Source organism: Onychostoma macrolepis, chromosome 19 (genome assembly GCF_012432095.1).
Source record: "Onychostoma macrolepis isolate SWU-2019 chromosome 19, ASM1243209v1, whole genome shotgun sequence".
Taxonomy (NCBI): Eukaryota; Metazoa; Chordata; class Actinopteri; order Cypriniformes; family Cyprinidae; genus Onychostoma; species Onychostoma macrolepis.
Genome location: NC_081173.1, coordinates 8,753,562 through 8,760,959, shown reverse-complemented (window position 1 = coordinate 8,760,959; position 7,398 = coordinate 8,753,562). Strand labels below are relative to the sequence as shown.

At 35.6% G+C, this 7,398-nt stretch overlaps 1 long non-coding RNA gene across 4 annotated transcripts; it reads right to left on the bottom strand.

The window, feature by feature from the left end:
• Positions 1–344: 344 nt before the first annotated feature.
• LOC131525851 (uncharacterized) lies at positions 345–7,036 on the bottom strand. Of its 4 annotated transcripts, XR_009267299.1 has the most exons (6): positions 6,647–7,036; positions 6,470–6,557; positions 6,284–6,384; positions 5,888–5,968; positions 4,267–4,325; positions 345–1,832 (listed from the first exon to the last, which is right to left on the bottom strand). It is a non-coding gene; the product is annotated as an uncharacterized LOC131525851 (long non-coding RNA). The 4 variants fall into 4 exon arrangements; XR_009267298.1 differs by lacking the exon at positions 5,888–5,968 and having other exon boundaries at positions 6,647–7,027; XR_009267300.1 differs by lacking the exons at positions 5,888–5,968; positions 6,284–6,384 and having other exon boundaries at positions 6,647–7,016.
• Positions 7,037–7,398: the final 362 nt, after the last annotated feature.

Genomic DNA, 7,398 nt, shown 5'->3' with positions numbered 1-7,398 from the left:
TAGTGTTTGTTTTCAAAGACTAAATTTAAATGAGCGTTAGATGACAACAAATGTAATTTATATGTAAAAGAGGGCAAAGGAAAATGTACAATTATATTTACAGCATTATATAATACAATATATATTTATTACTTTTTATATTTTTGTTTTATATATCACTGCGTGAAAGTAGCGCACAAACCCGTAAACGGCACGTTTCCAGCAGTTTCAGTGCAAGTGCGCTGGCGTTTCTGATTTCATTACACGGACAGAAACGGACTCTTTTGTGTGCGGCAGTTTTCCAGTCCGCTCACTAACGCAATAAACCTCCAGACACAGCCGGAAATGTTCGACGCACTCACCGGTAAATCTCAATTTTATTATTCAACAAACACAACAGGACTGCAGCATTTAACTAATCATTTAGATTGAGAAAAAGATTTTGCAAACACAGACACTTCAAGTGAATCATTACACTGATTAAACAAAATATATATATTTTTTTTAAATCAATAAAAAAATTATACTAATCAATAACAAACACAATAATGAATACACTTGCAATGGACACTGCAAAGTCAGGGCAGTGATTACCGCTCCATCTCAGACAGTCACTCACACACACACACACACACACACACACACACACACACACACATTCTACAACTCTAATGGCACCATCAAAATAAGAATAAAATAACAAAATGAGAGATCTTAAACATTCCATGCTTATTTCATTTAGTACTGTCCTGAATAAGCAATGTTAGATATTTACATATACGGAATTGATCAAAATTAAACAATTTATAAAAATAAAAATGTATAATTTAAAAAATGTTGCAAAAGTTTACACTTGACTCTTAATACTGTGTCATTACCTGGATGACCCACAGCTGTTTTTATGTTTTGTGATAGTTTTTCATGAGTCCCATTGGTTTTCCAGCATCTTCTGCCTATTTGGCCCCTGTCCAATAATGACTTTTGATTTTGAGATCCATCTTTTCACTCTGAGGAAAACTGAAGGACTCATACACAACTATTATAAAAGGTGAAAACATTCACTGATGCTCCAGAAGGAAACAATACATTAGGGTGTAAACTTTTGAACAGGATGATAATGAGTAAATCATATTTGTTCTTTTAGTACTGCCCTTCAGAAGCTACATAAAATACTTATTTTTTTATACTTTTCAGACAAAATAAGTAGTTTACCGATCACCCAATTCAAATACCTTACACCCTGCGTCTCTTAATGCATCGTGTTGCTTTCTTGAGCATCAGTATACGTGTTTACCTTTTGTAATAGTTATGTATGAGTCCCTCGATTGTCCTCAGTGTGAAAAGATGGATCTGAAATCAGTCACTGCTGTAAAGGGTTCAAATCTGCAAAAGATGCTGGAAAACCTGAGAATGTGCAGGACCTTGAGGAGTTTTCTGAAGAAAAGCAGGCAGTTGAGCTGCTCAGGAGAAACAAAGGACTCGTGAAACACTATCACAAAACAAACATGAACCACGATTCCTTTTTTTTTAAATCAGCTATTATTCTGACTTGCAGACCAAACGTAAACATTTGTTAAATGAAATAGCTTCATCAGGCCAGTCCTAAATAATAATAAATAAAAACTTATTTTGTTAAATAACATTATGCATATTCTGCAATGTGATGTAAACCTTTGACCACAATCGTATGCATGTGTGAAACAGTGAGTACAGCAGGGTAATTTCAGTGAAATATCAATACCCCTATCATCCTCTGCCATGTCTTTTATTTATTTTGTGGAAACTGTCACTGGTGGTTCTGTCACATTTTCACAGTCCTTCAGATGAATGGTTGGATCTGGGAACAGAAGATCCTGTGAAAAAAATAAAATATAATAAAACACATTTTCTCTAAATACATTGTACCATAGAAACCTGGGATTATCAGAGATGGATAAAACATTTTTATCCATCCCAGTCTTGTAAATCTGTTAACTGAGAGGGCTGTGCGATTTGGGGGAAAATATAAAATTGCGATTGTTTTTTTTTTGACAGATATTGCGATTTTAAACTTGCAAAGTCATGCTTCAGCTCAATATTGTCAATAATGTGCAGCACACTATGAGTATCGTTACCCTGCTGAAAAAAACAATAGAATCTATTAACAGAAATTCTTACAGTTTCCATTAAACCATTACAAAATTCCTTTTTGTTTTGGGCATTTTTCCAGTAGGAATTACTGTTGTTCTACTGGTTGCCATCTGCCATATTACATTCCACCAATAGAATCCATGAAATACCAGTAGACACCATTATAGTTTACATTAAAACCAATACAATTCCCATTAAATTTGCTATTGTGTTTTGGGAGGGGATCTATTGTTGTTGGGTTTTTTTCAGCAGGGAAGATTATAATGATATAACTACTTTTACAGAATTTACTTAATTACTGAATTTCACAGGAAATATTTGTTTATTTTTTATATAAATGAACTGTATTTCTGTAGTCAATTATTAAACTATTACATATGTTACATAGGCTGATTTATTTATAATTTGTCAGATTTATATTGATTTTTAAGTATTTGGGATTTTAAGAACAAGTGGAAAATGTGCTGAATGTTTCATTTCATCCAAGTGAAATTAGCAAGCAGTTAGACTGAATTTACATTAGTTTTAAACGCGGAGCCAGGTGCGAGCTGACACAGGTTGCGTGCGTGCGTCAAGCCTCATCCATATTGCCAGATGCACTTGTAAAGATTGTGATGTGGAGCCAAGCGTGAGTATAAACGAGCATTACGAAACAGGCTGCGTGAGTGCGGCAAGTGTGAACGGCTCGTCCGTGACGCGGGATTCGCGCCGCGTGGGGCAGAGACGAGTGAGTATGAGAAGCATTAGGCTGTGTGTGCAGTCTTCTGAATTGGGAATAGCGAACATGCATTATAAACTTATTTCAAATTAATCTGTTGGGGAGATAAAATGTGTAAGACAACGTTCGTGTACTAATAAAACATCTAAGAATGTATCTTTTATTCTCCAGTACTGAAAGCAGAACCGATAAAGGAGCTCTTGATATGCGTTGTGACGCAGCTCTTGCAAATTACCTTTTTTGTTCGTTGTCTGTCATTTCGAAGCTGAAATTACATACGTTTTTCTTTAGTTTTAATTTGCCTAACTATCGATCTGACCCTGTAGATGCCATAATCCCTCTCTCTCTCTCTCTCTCTCTCGCGCTTTTTATTTTATTTTTTTGTAATGGTGGGTGATTGCGCAGTTGGATAGAGCAGTGCTGATTGGGGAGAACAGACGGAGGTGTGCTCACTCTATTAGTTAGTAAGACTGCCACTCAAGGCTGTCACGCATATGCTCTGGAACAGAGTAATATCGCGTCCACATCGAAGGCTTTCGAATCGCGAATTCGATGCGATTTCGATGAATCGCACAGCCCTATTAACTGATCATGTCTTTTTATTTAATTGTATATTATTATTGTTAAACTATAATATTATATAATATTTTAGTATTAACTGGTTAGGGCTATATTTTTACATTTATTGTTATATATGCTTATTTCCCCTCTCAATTCGTGTATCACTTTACCTAATTAATGTTCTGTATAATTATGCTAGCAGTCCAAAAACTGTAAACAGCTGACAATTATGCCAATAAACTTTTGACTTTATGATTATATTTACACCGGTACGTGACGATAAATTAGTGTGCTGTGTTTTCATTTACAATGAAACTACGCAAATTATTCATTCATCAACAAAACACTGTAGTATTTATAATTATAGTCTATTAATTAGCTGAAATATATGTTAAATTCAATCTTTAAACTGCACGTCCAGTAAAAATTCCCACAAGTCATATAGCATAATCAAAGCTTTATTGGCATTTACAGTAGGCTATTATTTTCAAAACTATATAGAACGTTAAGAGATCGAAATGAAAGGGAAAAAAATCATAGACATAACAATGAATATAAAAATATAACCAATAATAATATACAAATTTTATGGAAAAAAGATGATCAGTTCATGGACGTACAAGACTATGGGATGGATAAAAATGTTTTCTTGTAGGCCTATTTTATTTTATGTGTTTTATGTAACATTTATTCATGATAAACTTCTTTCGAATGCTGTCTACATCATGTGCAATACAGTCGCTAGGCCTACTTCATTAAGAATAGGAAAAAATCTAAGCTAGTCAAAGTGCTATCTTGAAGATTTAGTAACTGAATAAAATATAAGATAACCTGGGTAATTGAATGTTATTCAAAAAACATTTCTGTGTGCAAATTACCTGATTGATGACTGTTCTTTGAAGAGCAGTTTCCCAGAAGAATGGCAGCATTGGCTGACCTAAAACATAATATACCTGTATATTATACATTATATCACATCATCATAAAACAAAATGCATTCTAGATTTCTACACTTAAACTAGAACATTGGCATGAACAAAAGTGAAATTTATGCTGCATTTTGAAAATTATGATATATTAACAAATTATGTTGCAAAGGCGCACCATTTCTCCTCCAAGGCTGTCTCAGGTGAATCCAAAGTCAGCTGCAGTGTTTGGAGCCTCTGAAAACCAGGGCTCTCAAGTCTCACGCAATCGGAGTGAGACTCACGCATTTCAACCAGTTCACACGCTCTCACGCCACACCTTGTATTTCTCACGCTGAGAAGGGATAACTTGTCCCGCTACAATTACTATACAATTAATATACCATTAATAGATGAGGGAATACTGAGGTAGGTTTTCTGCCGAGTTCATAGCTCTCTCGACTCTGTAGTTATAGAGTTAAATGCCACCTACCAGCCAATCAGAAATTAGGATGTTGTTGTTTCTGTTTAAATTACGCGATTCTGCCGCAAGCGGGTTCGTTACTAAGCAACATGGATGCGCGCACACATGGAGTGTAAATTGGAAGAGAAAGATCCGATGAATGCTGTAGGTAACCCCTTCATTTATTTTTTCGATTTTAAGATTCCTCTACGAAATCACTTGCCTGTGAAAAGATAGTGAGAGCTGATGTTGGGGAATATAGCCAAATTCGCGCTAAAGTATTACTGATGCAGTCAAAAAAACTGCTTTGCAACCAGAAGCTTTAACTTAGCTTTGGCTTCCTGAAAGGAAAGTACTAGAGATGTTATAACAGTTGGTGAATCTGATAAAAGACAGACAAATTCATCCAAATAAAATAAATTGTTTTACATATTTAAAAAAGGATCAAAAATACAAAGAAATGTGGCCCCAAACATGGCAACTGAACAGCAGTGTTCAATGTACATACTGTACACACACAGTAGGATTACAGAACTTCTCCTGAACATGTATGTCAAGCTCTCTCTGTGTGTGTGTGTGTGTGTGTGTGTGTGTGTGTGTGTGTGAGAAAGAGAGAGAGAACACATTTCAGCTTATGATTTTATTTTTTTCTGTTGTGTTTGTTGCACATCTTGATGACAGGGGTGGGTTTCAACAAAACCAAAACTAGAAACAGTTTGGCTCTGGATGGAACGCTATTATCATGACAGTGCTTTATGTGGGAGTCCTCTACCCCTGTCATCAGGCATCAAAATGTGCAACAAACATTTACAACAGAAAAAAAGAAACATAAGCTGAAATCTGTTCTCTCTCTCTCTCACACACAGTTTGACATACATGCTCAGGGTAAGTACTGTAATGTATGTGTGTACAGTATGTACATTGAGTACTGCTGTTCAGTTGGCTCGTTTGAGGCAAAATGTATTTTTATTTTTGATATATTTGTATTTTTAAATACATAAATCTTTTTATTTTATTAGAATGAATTTGTCTTGAACTGCTAGCAAATTGAACTGAATTGAATTGAAATTGAACTGCTAGCAAAAACTTGGGTGCTGCAAATATTTGACTTGCTCCTCCCCTTTGACTTACCCCTCCCCTTTGAGTGACTCCTCCCCTTTGTGTGGCCCCTCCCCTAATCTCACTCCAAACTTTCGCTATAACTTAAGAGCCCTGGAAAACAGTTAAGGAGAATGTGTGCAGATTTGTCAATGGGGAATATGTTAACAACTAAAGCACGCTAGCTAAACTAACATTAATCAATATATATGTACATTTTACTAATAGCTAACTTTTTTAACTTTTTAAAATTTAACGTAACGTAGCAGTTGCTAAGTAAGTTACCAGTTAATTTAGCAGCTTACCATGATAGCTAGACTAATTTTAGAACATAAACACCCACTCAAATATAATGTTATACATTAAAACACTTAATATTATGTTTTGGTAAATAGACTATTTAAAACGTTTCTGTAAATTCTCCCTTACTTTCTTCTGACATAAATCTCTCTGAAAACACTCGACGGCTGTCACCTCGCGCTGACTGAAGGCCGCTGAAGCGGGAAAAAACGGCTCGAAACAGCACCGGGCTAGAAATATAGTTCGAAATAAATGATATAACATGTTATGTCTGATAAACATGTCATTTAAATGGTTTTATGTGTGCATACTGACCTTCGTCTGAGGTAAATCTCTCAGAAAATCAGCGCGCGCAGCGACGGAGCAGCTGAAGCGGGAACAAACGGCTGGAAACAACGTCATGCTAGAAATACAATTTAAAAATATTACAACTTTAAATGTGATGTTCTTGTAAACATGTTATTTAAAATTGTTTTATATATTCACACTTACCTTCGTCTGAGGTAAATCTCTGATAAAATACCGAACGCTGTCAGCGCGCGCGCAAAAACTGTAGCGAGAGGCAGCGGGGGAGGGGTAAGAACAGTGATGCTCGGAGGAGTCGATTCCAAAAAGATTCGATTCACGGGCGTCAAGAAATGCGAGTCTCGGGTGATTCAGCTCCAAATGCGAGGCCTGAAATGTCCGTGCGTGATATTATTGTGTTCATTACCTCGATTACCAAACTAACAAACCCCGAGATTACAACACTACCCCCGAATGTGTGGATTTTTATTAATCTCACTCAAATTGTGCCATTCTGTTAATCAAAAGACTCATTTAAATTAATTCAATTAGGATTAACGTGCCTACAGATTTAAAAATGACTGGTTGATTCATCTGTAACCGATAAACACCCCAAAAAACACAACAGCGCTTGCTCCTTATGACAATTAACCATGGTACATAAAAAAATAAAATAAATAAAATAAAAAACATGGTTATTGTACGTAGTTAAAACGTGTATTTGTAGTAAAACTGTGGTTATATAAATATACAAATGGCAATCAATCTGCCAAAAAAAGGTAAATACACTCTTACTATAATAAAACCATGGGTTATTTATAAGGGCTGGTATACTGGAAATCTCTGAACACGTCTAGTGTGTGCAATTTAGAAATATCCCGAATCCGAAAATCTCAGTGCATCTCAAGTGTATAGACGTGTACGGGACTCGGCACACTCAGCCTGGGAAATTTTCTTGC